Source organism: Sus scrofa, chromosome 7, assembly GCF_000003025.6.
Source record: "Sus scrofa isolate TJ Tabasco breed Duroc chromosome 7, Sscrofa11.1, whole genome shotgun sequence".
NCBI lineage: Eukaryota > Metazoa > Chordata > Mammalia > Artiodactyla > Suidae > Sus > Sus scrofa.
The window spans coordinates 24,977,340-24,992,782 of NC_010449.5; the positions used below are offsets into that span (position 1 = coordinate 24,977,340).

At 44.7% G+C, this 15,443-nt stretch overlaps 1 long non-coding RNA gene across 3 annotated transcripts; it reads right to left on the bottom strand.

Moving 5' to 3' along the window:
• On the bottom strand, positions 3,009–15,420 carry LOC100155975. 3 transcript variants are annotated; one of them, XR_002345631.1, is made up of 6 exons: positions 14,099–15,154; positions 13,235–13,732; positions 11,434–13,086; positions 10,731–11,012; positions 7,461–7,669; positions 3,009–6,251 (listed from the first exon to the last, which is right to left on the bottom strand). It is a non-coding gene; the product is annotated as an uncharacterized LOC100155975 (long non-coding RNA). The 3 variants fall into 3 exon arrangements; XR_002345630.1 differs by having other exon boundaries at positions 4,324–4,343; positions 8,865–11,012; positions 14,099–15,420; XR_002345629.1 differs by having other exon boundaries at positions 3,009–7,669; positions 8,865–11,012; positions 14,099–15,419.

A 15,443-nucleotide genomic window follows, 5' to 3' on the forward strand; every position in this document is an offset into this window, starting at 1 on the left:
CTCAATGACCTCATCTGTCTCTGGGTAGACATTTTTTATGAAGGTTCTCAATTTAATGCCTGGCACTGTGCTTTCATCACCCTACACTGGATGATCATTTGAGGTGAAGATTTTCTCTCAGTTATGAAAGATCTGAAAACTCAGCATCTTAGGAGTTTAAAGAACAAAAACACCTTTCAAGAGTGGACATCTCTGCAATCTTTCTTTAAAATTTATTGTTCTTGGGATTGGGGGTAGGGGAAAAATAGTGGGGATCATATTTCAGGGAGAGGAAATTATTGTCAGAGATGTTCAAGTCTATCATCTTAGATACTCTGAGGAGCCTTAAGTTGTGGTGGGGAGAGCGAGTCTTGACAGAAGGGGTTTAGAACTGCAGTTCTCCCTCTGATGTGCTTTATGAGCGTCAACAAAACAATGTACCTTTTTGCCTCAGATTTCTCTTTGTAAAATGTGACTCACATTTCACGCATTTTATATCTAGGGCTCCACACACACTAACTTAAGAGTAACATGACTTGTTTAATATCGTGAAATGCTCCTCAGCTGCCATGTGTAGCTATTGGCAATATCAGGTTAAAAAGTGGAGCAAGAAAACAGGCAAATAAAATTTGACAGCTGGTCCTGCTGGCAAGTGATCTGTCATTAACACAAGCATCTATTGTATTCATGCTCTTTGAATGAAAATATCCGGAAAGTTGAAGTTGATTTTTCTCTTTAGATCTCTTCAGCAATTCAGATCTTCCCTGAGCCATCTGGTGTCAGCAGAGGCACAATCCACAAACATTAACCACATTCAGACACAGCCATCTTTAGTTTTGAGAACAGAGAGCAAACACTGTGGAGAAGTGTTTCCTGAGGCTTGAATAGTGTTAATGAGAGAGCAGATGCTTATAGTTACAGAATGTACTGTGATAGCCCTAAACATCAAATCCCCAATGCCAGAAGTATCCATGTGTTTTTTTTTCTTTTAATAAATGTATTATTTATCAGACTCCTCTTGCCTATGACTAGGGGCAGTATTAAATGGTTATAGAGCAATTAGACAGTGTCTGGCCGACCTTAATAAACAAGACAAAAAGGTTCTTTTCCTGTGTTCTCTTCTTCCTTCCCTCTCTTCCTGTATTTTAGGTTCTTCTTTTAAAACAGAGGACAGGATCTAAAACAGACCAGAAGGAGTTCACCAGGTAAAAAGAAATAGGGAAGAGACCATGATGAGAAGTTTCTTTTAGTGGCACATGAAGACAATGAGTTATTTCAATACTCTGAATTAGGTCCATAGTCCCAGAGCACGTGAGACGGGCAAATTGTCACGGGGCTTCCACTAACAGTGATGTTCACAGGATCCGGGAAACTCCAGAGTAAGGAGGGCTTCCATGGTGGGATAGAGACATTAAAGGAGGACCATCAAATTCAGACCAGTAATAGGATGGGGGGGGCGCAACAAAGAACAGTCAGAGAAAGCTTTTGAAGGGGCTTCGGTTCCCTCAGACTCCACCTCAGGGTCCCCTGGAGTAAACAGAGGCTTTTGGCCCATCTCCTCCCTCCTGTCCTAAGGGGAAGATTCCCTCTGTTCTGTTCTGAGGCTGTGCAGTGGAGGCTGCGTCAGACCTGGGGATCCCCCCAGTCACGCAGGCCTCTTCACGGACTGTTCAACCAGCAACCAGAGCGTCAGCTTAAAATCCTTCTTCTGATTGGCTAAAACCTCAACTGCAAAGCTCCAGTGTGGGCTTCTGCTCACTGCTTCCTCCTGAGCCAGGCAGCATTCTCTACATTTTCTAGAGTTCTCTGCACTGCCCACATCCCTGCTGTATTACTCAGGGCACTCACTGCTGGCCTGGCCTGAGAGGAAGGCAATACAGACAAACATTCTGATTCCAAGGACTTACTCCAATCACCCCACTGGGCCTCTGCAAAGGCAGGGCACTTAGAATAAAGAAAGTGTGTGTTCCATGCAGCTAAACAGTGGGATCAAGAAAGAGTCATTGGATTCCTGCTGTTGCACAATGGGATCACGGGGTCTCTGTGGTGCTGGGACACAGGTTCATCCCCTGGCCCCACACAATTGCAGCAGCTGGGGCTTAGGTCATCTGGCCTGGGAACTCCATATGCTTCAGGTGCAGCCTTAGAAATAAAATTTTAAAAAAATTTTTAATAAAAAGGAACAGTCGGAGTTCCCTTCATGGCTCAGTGGTTAACGAACCCAACTAGGAACCATGAGGATGTGGGTTCGATCCCAGGCCTCGCTCAGTGGCTTAAGGATCTGGCCTTGCCATGAGCTATGGTGTAAGTGGCAGATGCAGCTTGGATCCCACGTTGCTGTGGCTGTGGTGCAGGCCGGCAGCTGTAGCTCCAATTGGACCCCCTAGCCTGGGAACTTCCACATGCCATGGGTGCAGCCCTAAAATAAAGCAAAAAAATAAAATAAAATAAAATTTTAAAAGGAACAGTCATTGATACGGGTCAGGTTTCCTGCAGGGAGATTCTCACGGTTCATTCTCTGTTCTGTACTGCAGGGAGATGAAAGTTGTGGAAAGGGGTTACTTCCTTGTGGAAATTTGGGGGGAAATCTTCTTCCCGGATCAGCATCCCCTGGAATCTGTGCTTGTTCAGTGGGGCTAACTGTGAACATAATAGTCATCTTGTCACCAGAAAGGCCATCCAGGACCCTGTTGTGCATTCAATTCAGGAAACAAAACATGGTACATTCTGAAAGGTTCCGTGACCTCCTTAATAGGATTAGTAATATAATTAGAATACTTCCCCCCGGAATATTATTTCCTTGGATAACATTTTTTTAAGTCACTATCCCGAAATTTTTTTAAATCTTTGTGAAGCTACTCAGTGTTTTAAATCAGTGTTCAGCTACTATCTGAACACTGAAGTAAGCAGGTATGTGAATTTTCCATGACACATATAAAGTGAGTCCTTTCTCTTTGCACAAAATTCTCTGGATTTAAATGTATATCAGTCAAGTTCCTTGCAAGAAAAAGAAGGCATGCTCAAATTGGTTACTTTGAAGATAGTTTAATTAAGAATCTATTTATAAATCTATGACCATCAGCAGGTAGGAGGCAAACCACAGGTACAAACTCCCAGTTATAAGAAATAAGTACTAAAGAGATGATGTGTGACATGATAAATATAATTAACACGGTTGTATGTTATATAGAAAAGTTGTTAAGCAATTAAATCCTAAGAGTTCTCATCACAAGGAAAAAATATTTTTTTCTATTTCTTTAATTTTGTATCTATCTGAGATGACAGATGTTCACTAAACTTGTAATAATCATTTAATGATGTATGTAAATTAAATAATTATGCTGTATATCTTTTTTTTTTTTTTCGCTGCACCCGAGGCAGTGGAAGTTCCTGGGCCAGAGATTCAGTCTGCACCACATTAGCGACCCGAGCCATTTCAGTGACAACACCGGATCCTTAACCCGCTGCACCTCAAGGGAACTCCCCATGCTTTATATCTTAAACTTCTCCAATGTTGTATGTCAATCATAACACAATAAAACTGATAGGAAAAAATTAATTAAAAACAAAGCTTAGTGACAAATTGGCCTGTTTACTATGATCTCAAGCCTCTGACCATTTTTCCATTTATATCTGTATCTACATTTATACCTGTGAAGGTGGAAGGAATAAAATGTCACCCAAGGATCTAGACTACAATAAAAGGGATCTTGTTTTCTCCTCTTCCTGCTTCTAACGTGGTCTGACAGATCTGTGATCGGCTTTATAAACCCAGCAGTAAAATAAAATTTGTATTGAACTATTAGTCAGAATAATATTTGGAACTCTTGAAGTAGCCCCTCTGTCTCTTCTGTCCCCTTGTTTCTCTCCACTAGGCTTGAGGTGTCTCCGACCTTCAAGGCCACCCATTAACAGCTTTCAATCTAATTTGAATTGTTAAACCCACCTCTCAATCTTTTCACATGACCTTTGACGTCAACCCTTCTCATTTCCGTCATGTGTAATTTAATACTGTAAACAAATTCATCTCCAAGAATTAAAATAATGACTTCCTATCATACACCACAAAAAAAAAATTGAGAAGAGAAATATCTCACACTTGCACATGTGGTCTAAACCTCGAAGCCATTAAAAGTCTGAGGTTGTCCAGGGGGGAAGATGGGAACGCCGACTGGGATAGGACACTCTCTTCCTCGAGAGAAGGGGGGCGTCAGAAGTACCCTCCACATGCTGCTGCACCTGCAGGCTCCGCCTCCTACAGCCACACTTGACCTTGGTGTGAGAAGACCAGCTTTCCTGACCACAAAGCGTGTCAATTCCCACATAAGATAAAGATAGTTTCAGGCTTCTGATCTGTGCAGGTTCTGTATGGAATACAATCACACATTCATGCCTATATGTGTGTGTGTTTGTCTATAAAGAATTTATTTTAATTTATTAGGCACCTACTTAATAGATACCAGGGATTACAAGTACTGAGAACATAGAAATGTCCATCCAGAACTTGCCCCTCAAGGGACCTGATGGAAAAGAGCTGAGTCAGCAACAAGAGTACACATTTCAGGCGTTCCCACTGTGGCACAGCAGAAATGAATCTGACTAGTAGCCGAGAGGGTGAGGATTCAACCCCTGGCCTCCGTTGGGGATCCGGAGTTGCCACGTGAGCTGGGGTGTAGGTCACGGATGAGGCTTGTATCCCACGTTGCTGTGGCTGTGGTGTAGGCCGGCAGCTCTAGCTCTAATTCAATTCAACACCTAGCCGGGGAACTTCCATAAACCTTGAGTTTGGCCCTAAAAGGCAAAAAAAAAAAAAAAAAAAAGACTGCCAATTTCCAGCTTCCAAGATAGTACCGGTCTTTGATATGACGTAACATGAAAGAAGTTCTGGGCAGACCATATTCAACCATCTCATCTGAATAACAGAAGTGGGTCCCCGGCTATGAAAGGCAGTGTCGCATAGTAGTTAAGCAGGTCCCTCTGGCAGCAGTTATCTTCTGCCCGTATTGAATTGGGGTCTTACAATTTTCCAGGGTTGTACCATCACACAAGCTCTTAAAATCCTCTGTGCCAGTTTCCTCATCCGTAACTGTGGATGCTCATCCTCACAGTACTTCCTCAAAGGATTGCTGTGAGGACTCCATGAGCCAGTATTCAGAACGTGCCTAAAAAGCTACATGGCATGTAAAAGGCTCAGTAATAAAAACAGACTAATATAACAGCAATACATTATTGTGTCTGGAGGGCTACTTGAAAATCTGCCTGCACCTCCTCATTGGCCTGACTGTTCTTGGATTGGAACAAGAACAATAGTTCCAAAAACATAGGACAGAGAAACTAAATAGTTTTTAATTTTTTATTCTAGTTGATTTACAATGTTCTGTCGATTTCTGCTGCACAGCAAAGTGACCCAGTCATACATATGTGTACATTCTTTTTCTCATATCATCTCTTCTATCATGTTCTATCACAGGTGATCAGATATAGTTCCCTGTGCCAAGTATCCTTTTTAATATTGGATGGGATAAAGGAAAGAAATAAGGATTGGACCCGCAATCATTTTATACTAGAGTTGTACCTCTCTCTTTGACACCTTAAAAAATGGCTTTGCTCCCAGACAATTGGGAGGCATTTGGGTACATTTCCCAAACCCTCAGCCTTATTTCCTTCTTATCCGCTAATACACCCTGGAACCTTTTGGTTGACCCAGAAGCTGTGAGGATCAGCTACTCACCAACGGATCTGGAGTCATCAATCATTTTCATTGAATAGAGCCAGGACCAGGGCCACAGCTGGGTTACAAATGATGTTTATTTGACTCTGATGTTTATTTGACCCCTTCACACAAGACCTATCCCCTGGATTTCCCAAGAGGCAAACACATTAAGCTGCTAACATTTATAGTTAATTACTTCTTGAATACCTGTTAGTGCTGAGCCACCACTGGTTTAAGATTCATGATCTAATTGTGACTCTGTCCCCTCCTCCCACTGCTGATCCTATCACCTCCCTTTGATATTAGAGCAATTGTGTCGAGGCAAGAGCAGGGTGCCCTGGAAGATGGAAGGTACGCTTACGTACTAAGTGGCTTCCTACAGCTACTTCCCTTCCCCAAAACTCTGACTTTTAATGCTGACGCTCAACTCTAACACTCAAATAAAGACAATGACGGCAAAGAGATTTTGCAGAGCTATTTTTAAGGATATAATGGTTTTCTCTCCAGCCAATGAGGAGTAGATGTGAGGCAGCATCACTTGTCTCTAGCAGACAAATCCCTAAGAAGGCCAAGAAGAAGCACAGAGCTGCAATTAGGGGGAAATACAGCATAAAATAAACATATCAAGAAATCTGTAGAATCATGAGGAATTACAAAACTTCTGTGAAGTCATATAATAAAAAAGAGTCAATGGACTTTTTTTTTGGTCTTTTGTCTTTTTAGGGCCGCACCCATGACATATGGAGGTTTCCAGGCTAAGGGTCAAACTGGAGTTACAGCTGCCAGCCTACATCACAGCTCACGGCAAACGCAGGATCCCCAAACCACTGAGCAAGACCAGGAGTTGAACACACGTACCCATGGATACTAGTTGGGTTTGTTAACCACTGAGCCACAATGGGAACTCCTGGACCCATGTTTTATTCAAAAGAAGTGTGTTTTAGTTTACAGATATCTGATTATGTGTTTATACATTGATTTCAAATTTAACTTCATTTTGGTCAGTGCCCAAACTTTGTATGATTCTAATTCTTACAAATTCATTGATCCTTAGATTACTGCTCCTCTAAAACAATCATTTGACATAATTCCGAGTCCATTCATATTAAAATCATTCAATAAAACAGGAATATATGGATATTTTCTTTGTGTGTATGTTCCATTGGCGTAAAGAGAAGGCATGAAGGGCTCCTACTTTATTAAATATATCACGACTGTTTATTTTGAACTACATGCATGTATCCTTCTGATAATTTTTTTTTCTTTTTAAGGCTGCACCTGCAGCATACGGAAGTCCCAGGGCCAGGGGTCAAATCAGAGCTGCAACTGGGGCCTATGCCACAGACACACCAACACCAGATCCAAGCCAAATCTGCAGGCTATGCCAGATCCTTAACCCACTGAGCAAGGTCAGGGATCGAACCCACATTCTCACAGAGACAACGTCTGGTCTTTAAACCTGCTGAGCTACAATGGGAACTCCTCCTTCTGATACTTTTTTTACTACTCAATGAATTTATTATATTTATAGTTGTACAATGACAATCACAATCCAGTTTTATAGGATTTCCATCCCACACCCCCAGTGATACTTTTCAAACGTATATTATAAAGTAAAATATCACTCTTACTGAAGTATCAAGAATGCATTGGACAACAGCAGAGAATAATGGAAACTCAATGTGAAAAAGGATAGTGGCTTGCACATGAGTGATGGCAGTGATGATTTTCTTTTAAAGCACACGATTTTATAGGAGCAATCTCTTACCTGCTACAACATGTAAAAAGACTGAACTCCATCTTCAGGCAAAAGCTGGCTTTACCTTCTGCTCCATTTTATGCTTCTTTGCTTCCCAAACATCCAAAACCACATCTCTGATTTCGACATATTCTGGAAATGTGAAAGGACTAGTCAGGGCAATGAGAGCTGGCCGAGCTGGTTTCCCATCCTCTAGGAAGAAATGCCACACTCCACATCTGAAAGGGAGAAGGGAAAGTTCAGGTTGCCTTGAATTTCTAAAGTGCAATGTCTCCATCTGCTGGTATACATGGCCCAATTAATACACTTGTGGTTGCCAATGTCCTAGGACGGAAAGAGGGACCTTGAACTTCCAGTGAATCAGTGTACTTTAGCAGTTTTATATCAAAAGAAAAACCAAATACAATTCTAAAATGTTTAATGTAATTTAGGTCTCCAAGGATGTGGCAGTGAGAAAATTGAATCATGCCACATAGGGCAAGGTTTTTTTCATTTATTTTTTAATTAGAGTATAGCTGATTTATAGTGTTCCGTCAATTTCTGCTGTATGTACAGCATAGTGACCCAGTCATACATATATATATATATACACATTCTTTTTCTCCTATTATCTTCCACTACGGTCTATCCCAAGAGACTAGATGCAGTTCTCTGTGCTATATACAGGACGGTCTCATTGCTTATCCAAGGGCAAGTTTTAAAATAACACCCTCGTACAACCCCTTTCCCCATTATCCACTCCTCCTGGCTTCTGCTCAGATTTGTCTCTTTCCTCCCTTTCATCTCCTCACCCAAAACCTCTCTTACACTGCCTTTCCTGCAGCACCCAATATTTACCGGTGTTTTCTGGCTCATGATATTTTAGGTAAATCCGTTTCCTGTCTGTTTCCTGTCATATATATATATACGTATATATCCTTTTATATACCAAGTAGTTAGAGAATTCAGTCATGCAAAGAGCCTTCTCAAGAGATGAAACGTGCGGCTCGCCAATCCTCTCAGTCATCCCGGCAGGGCCAACTCAGAGAAGTGATTGTCGCTAAAAGGACAGATGTGTCCTTTTAGATGTGGCTTCAGTCTGATGGAACGCATCACGAAAAATCCACAGAAGATATCCAAAGGTTTTAAGAAACTTCTCACAGAACTTGATGGAACATTGTAAATCAACTATAATAAAAAAATTTTAATAAAAATGCTTTAAAATTTTTAAAAAAGCAATGCGATTCTGCTGTATAGCACTGGGAACTATATTTGACCGCTTGCGATGGAACATGATGGAGGGTAATGTGAAAAAAAAAATGTATATGGATGTAGAGTTGGGTCACTTTGCTGTGCAGCAGAAATTGACAGAACATTGTAAATCAACTTTAATAATTTTTTTAAATAATAAAACAAACAAAAAAAAAGACATACTGCTGCCTGGATTTAAAGGAGGAAGCACAACGTGAAAGGAGGCTATCAGACTCCCCAGATTCCACTGGCAGGAAGCAGGCTGATGAAACTACTCACTGTAAGCAAGGGCTACCTCCTATGACCTCAAAAAAAAAAAAAAAAAAAAGTTGACCAATAGGGCAGGGCCAAGAATCCAGAGAGAGAGCCAAGGTACCCTAAAGACTAGTCAGAGAAATAACAGCTGGCCAGTTGCCACCTTTTAGGAACAAACATTGGCCTTTCCCACTTCAGACCTGGATTGTCCCTAGTCTCTGAAATTTAACCAAGGACTCTGGCTGGAGTTTTCTCAACTGGAATTCAGAATTGCCATGGACCAGCAACTCCTTTTTGGACAGAAATATTTATAGCAGTTACCCAACGCCTGCCTGACAACTTTAAGTTGGCTGTACTGGAGACAGATCTCCTGCCTCTTAGTTTCACAGCTCCACAAAGTTGTACCACCAGTAGCCTCCTCCTCACCGGCACCTGATTCAGATGATGAGATTCCGGACTTTCATCCGATGCTATACTGGAATGAGACTTTAAGGAAACTTGGAATGGGACGATGATTTGTTCACGTGGAAGGGACAAGGCTCATCAAAGGCCGGAGAGCAGACACATTCTAAAGTGACATCCAATGAATCAAGTCCTCGGATAATCTCTTCCTTTGAAAGTTAATGGGACCTGTGACTTGCTTCTAACCAGGATAATATGGCAAAGGTGACAGGATGTCTGTGAATAGGATATTATAGGTCAAAGGTGACGGGAGGTCTGTGAATAAGATATTATAGGTCAGAGGCGATGGGCTGTCACTCCTGATTACGTTTCTTACAAAAAACTTCATTTTAGCGTGCTGGAGAGACTCTCCTTGGCTGGCTCTAAGCCTGGGAGATTGCTATGGGGCAGGAAACTGCAGGTGACCTCTAGGAACTGAGCAGGAAATCAGGGACCTCAGAGCTCCCATCTGGAGCAGGTGAATTCTGCCAACAACCTGCATGAATTTGGACAGTAGAGCCCCCAGTAAGGAACACAACAGTCTGAACAATGCCTCAGCTGCAGCCTGAGACCCTGAAGAAGAGACTAGTTTGGGGCGGGGGGCGGGGGTTACGGCCGTACCTGGAGCATATGGAAATTCCCCAGGCAGGGATTAAATCTGAGCCCCAGCTGCAGCAACACCGGATTCTTTAACCCACTGCCATGGGCCAGGGATCAAACCCTAACCTTTGCGGCAACGCGAGCCACTGGAGTCAGATTCTTAACCCTCTGTGCCATAGCAAGAACTCCGAGGACCCAGTTTTTAGGTTATAACTGGACCTCTGACCCACAAAAACTATGAAAAAAACAAATGTGTATTGTTTTAACCTGCTGTGGCGGTCATCTGTTTTGTAGTAGGAAACCATTATAAGCACTGATACCTGTTTACCTAGTTTATTAGATTGTCATTCTCTTGATTCTCTTTATGCCTTTTTGCAATGCCTTCTTTTATCTTTTTATTTAAATATATTACCCAGGTGTAATCTAGTCTTCACTCCTAGCCCAGGAACTTCCCCAGGCATCAGGCATGACTCCCCCCCCAAAAAAGAATCCCCCTTAAACACCAAGATCAAAGTGTAGGGAACACTAGTTCCCAAAGTTGGAAGTAAGGGACAAGACGATTAGACCTCCTTAGTGTCTGGAAGATACAAAGACAGATCTCTGCATGTTTCCTCCCACGACCCCAATTTCTATGGTTCCCTCAGATCAGGGAAGGACGGACAAACTAGTGTTCTGACCAGGATGAGCATGGAGGTAGCTCAGGACCCGTCTTGAGTCAGATGGACCCCGAAAGTACAAGAAGCTGATTCTCACTCCACTCCACAGAAACGGGGCTCAGCAGGCTGGGATGATCAACAAGGCAGGTGTAGACGTCCCCAAGCTCAGGAGTCATTTCCAGCATCACCACTGTCTGAAAGGTCCAGTCTCCATTCCTGACGAGGCCAGTGGCCAGGACCCCCTCTCTCTGCTCCTGCCCGTTCCGGAACCACCTGATCTCGATGGCCCCTGGGTAGAACCCTGTCACAGAGCAAAGCAGCAGGTTGCGGAGCTGCAGGGACGGGGTCCTCTCTGGATGCACTGTCACCTCCAGTTGCACTAGGAGGGGAGAGAAAAATGAGACACCGTGAAGGAAACCTCGAAGCCAGCACAGGGCTTTCTTTAGGGACGGTCTCTGCCCCTAATCTCTTTCCCAGATGACCCGAGCAGAAACTGGAAATTTGGGGAAGACTCAGACACTGGATGTGGGAGCGCCCCCCCCCCACCATAAGGAGGCTTTAGGCTTTTTCAGACATCCCACAATTGTCCCCTAGTATTTGAGAACACACTGGTCCATAAGTCCCTGAGAACTGGGGGTCTGGGACCAAGACCACAGGGACCTGACCCATGAAGAGAGTGCGTGGTCAACTGGGGACAGAACATACACACAGATGCCCCCCTGCTCCTAACTCATTATCCTGGAGCCGGAAACTGCCGGACTATGTTTTTGGCCCCCACCCACCACTTTTCTGACAACTACCTCTTTGTCCTCTGTATCTTGGGTCAGTTTCTGTTTTGTTCTGTTCATTTGTTTCTTAAATTCCACCAACAAGTGAAATCATAGAGTATTCGTCTTCCTCTGACTTATTTCACTTAGCATAATACCCACTGAGTCCATCCATGTTGTAGTAAATGGAAGAATTTCATTCTTTTTCATGGCTGAGTAACATTCCACTGTGGTATCTTCTTTATCTGTTCTACTGACAGATACTTAGGTTGCGTCCATATCTTTGCTACTGTAAATAATGCTGTGATAAATACAGGGTTGAGTCTATCTTTATCGGTAATGTTTCTGTGTTCATTGGAAAAATATCAGACGTCAAATTGCTGGATCATAGATCAAAAGTTCTACTTTCAACCCCTCACCTCCTCACGCACTCCCTGCCCCACGCCGCCCCAGCCATGCGTTGCTATGGCTCTGGCGTAGGCCAGTGGCTACAGCTCCGATTGGACCCCTAGCCTGGGAACCTCCATATGCCACGGGTGCAGCCCTAAAAAGACAAAAAAATAAATGCAGATGGAATTTAACATCAGCCCCAATCCCCCATTACTCCAATTTGCAGCATAAAGGAAGGAGACATCCACACTCCTCCCACACAGTGTTCCTCCCACCCCACACCTGTCCAGGGACTGGTCCCTGTGACCCCTACACAGTTCTGCCTAATGAGACAGGGGACTCCTTAAAGGCAGGCGCTGTGCCCACCTCATCTTTGTAGCCCCCTGAGTGCCTCCCACGCAGCTCTCCAACATAACGATGTTTAACAAATGTCCACGAAAATTATCGAATAAAGCCCAAGATGCAGGAACTAATTATTTTTGGAACCTGGTAATTACAGGCAAGGAGCTGAATGCTCATTCTGCCTTTCTTCATCAAACTGCACCCCTGGGAACCACACAGCAGATGAGGAGACGTCTCCCTTGAGAGATGAACCCCCACTAATGAAGGAGGGAATGGCGAGGGTCACTGTTTTGCAGCCCCCAGTAATGTGACGGACCCTGAGCACTGGTGGATGGTGCCCCCACAGATGAGAGAGAGAAAGAGATCGACTCAGTGTATACACTTCTACTACCTCTATGAGACACGCGGAAATTTGACCACTGACCGATGATGCTACTGTTAACTTTTCTGGTGTGATTGTGGCTTTGTGGTTATATCTGTATAACTTTTTTTTATGTTTAAAGATACACGCAGAAATATTTACAGATGAAAGCATATCTTGGGTTTGCTTCAAAAGAATATGGGAGGAGTGATGGGGAAACAGATGAAACAAGACTGGCCTTCAGGTGATAACTGTTAAAGCGGATGGGTACATGGGGGTTCATTACATGGGGTGGGGTTTTCTGCATCTGTTTGAAATTCTCCATAGCAAACAAATTAGAGTTATTTCGTTTTTGTTTGGTTTTGTTTTTTGTATTTTAAAGAGGAACAAATAAAACCCAAGGCCCAGAAGCCAGAGGGGAAAACAGGGGGGTGGGAAAGACAGCCTGCACAGCTCCCGACTCACTTGCTTGTAGGAGCCCAGGTTCTCCCGGTAGAGCAGAAAGGACAGCAGCCCGCCCTGGGTGACGTCCCAGCCAGGACCTGCTGCAGCCCACAGCTCAGCAACAGCACCTTCATTGTCAAGTGCAGCATCTAGAGGGAGAAGAAAAGGGGACCTGAGAATCTTTCATTCCTGCCCTCCCTGCCACTAATCGGCAGGGACCCCAGGAGCAGCTGGAGGACCAGAACCCCTGCTTTCCCTCCCCCTCCCTCTCCCCCGCCCTTCCCCCAGCTTCCTCACCCTCCTTAAGAGCAGGCAGAGGGCCTGTTCCAGGTCTCCTGGCCACCACAGGTGCCAGCATCATTTGAGAGCCTCCTTATAAAAGCAGACATCTTGCTCCTAAGCCAGCAAACTGCACAGTTTGCACAGCCCACACTTCCCAGCTGAGCCCTGCAGCCCCGGACCCCAGCAGCAGCAGCACCAAGGGACTGAAGCCACTCTGCTGGGGGCACATTCAAGGTTCCTGAGACCAGAACCCTCAGGAAAACAGAGGGATCACCAGACGGGGCGGGGAGTGGGGGGGAGGGGGGGGCAGCAGTGTCCGCGCATATCCCAGCAGCCCTCCCAGCCTCAGCAGCCACCAAAGCCCTCCAAGTTGCAAGGTGCCCTCCAGCCACAGGCCTGGAAGCCCTCGGGGAAGCAGAGCCTCCAGAGGTCCCTGGAGCAGCCAGAGTAAGGCCGAGTCCGCCAGCAGTAGGGCGGCCCAGGGTCTCAGGTCAGAGAGCCGCATGGCGAGGTCTGTGGGGAGAAGGGGAGAAGTGCCAGGGGTGGAGTCCCAGTCCTTGTCACTACCCTCCCCACTCCCACTCCTCCCAATGCCCCCTGGGCTTCTCACTCGATTAACCCAACCCTACCCTGAGTACCCTGTGCTCCCTCCTAGGACCCAAGGCATTCGGCCTGACATGAGCTGGGAAGCCTAACCACCTGCAGCAGCTTCATCTTAAAAAAAAAATCCCGTGGACCCTCCCCACCAGCCCCCCGCCCCCACCCCCGCTCCCTGGCTTTGTTTCCCCGGGTCCAGAAGGAAAGGGAGTAGGGTTGCAGAGTGGGTGGAGGGTGGGCTGCGTCCTGTTAGCGCTCCAGGCTTCCACCCGCACCACTCACCAGCGGCAGCTTCTGGGCTGCAGCTCCGGGGGTCTTTCCTTTAAGTGCGGAGGGCTGAGCTCGGAAGCCCCCTCGCGCTGCCTCAACTTTGTCTCCCCTCGGTCTGCGGGCGATGCTTTGCAAGCGACGGCGTCCTGGCTCCACTTTCACTTTCTCTTCCCCAGCGCGTGCCTTGTTCTGTGCCCGGCGGCCAGCAGGGGGCGCGCGACACCGCAGACCCAGGAACAGACGCCCAAGTCCTGCTCCACTTGCCAGACACGGGGTTCAGTCTCCCAGCCTCAGCAAAGGTTATTCTGTAACGGGAAAGTATTTCAATTTAAACAATCGTCACCAACTAAAGTAAAGCTGTTTCCAGGATTGGGATGCTTTGTAACTGGAGAACCGCTGGATTTTCTTACCTCAAATTCTTACCACCTCAAGCTCTGGACCTATTTGGAGAACTGCTTCTTCCTCCAAGCCAAAGTGGAATTTGTGAAAAATAACCTAGCTAGTATTTGTACTGGATAAAGAGGAAGATACAGCACGACTAACACAAGGTCGAGGTCAAAGAGAAAGAAAACTAAGACTCTTCCTACATACAATATTAATGGACGCATCTCTGAGAGTTCCAGGTGTTCTGGGACAGCTCAATGGCAAACATCTGGCATCCTGAAGACACAGATTCTTCTCCACTGCAGGAACAAACGTGACTTCTCCTCAACCTCTCCAAGAAATGGTGAACTTTCATATGAATATAAATATGTTTTTCCAAAATAAATGAGATACTATCTTTGTCTCCACTCTGAAATATTCAAACTTGCACTACATTATGTTGAAAAATCTGAAATAATGAATGAGAGCAATAGATTGGATTTAGGAATTTGGAGGCCCCTGTTCTCTTCAATAAGGAGACTTGTACAGAATCTCTGGCGCCATTCCATAAGGTCAATGCAAATTTTGTCATTTCCAGAGGAGATTAGCAATGCTGATGAGGGGAACCTTTCAGAGGAACTAGAACTGTTATCCTGAAGCTGCCTCAATTTATAGAAAGTACTGTCACTCCCTAAAATGGACAATCACATTTCCATGAAATAAAATGGAAAAAAAAATTGTCTTAACATAAGGACACAGTTCTCTTCAGAAACTGCAAATTGTTATGATGTAACAGCTGAACTTGTGGGGTTTGGAGTCACATATAACTTGGCTCAATCAGGAGGGTACCATTGACCGGTCTTGCATCCTTGCAAAAATTGTTCATTGTCACCATTTTATTCTCTCCACCTGCAGGTACTTCAATCAATGAGATGATGGGAGGATTAAACAAAAGTGTAAGTGTTCCCACTGTGGCACAGCAGAAACAAATCTG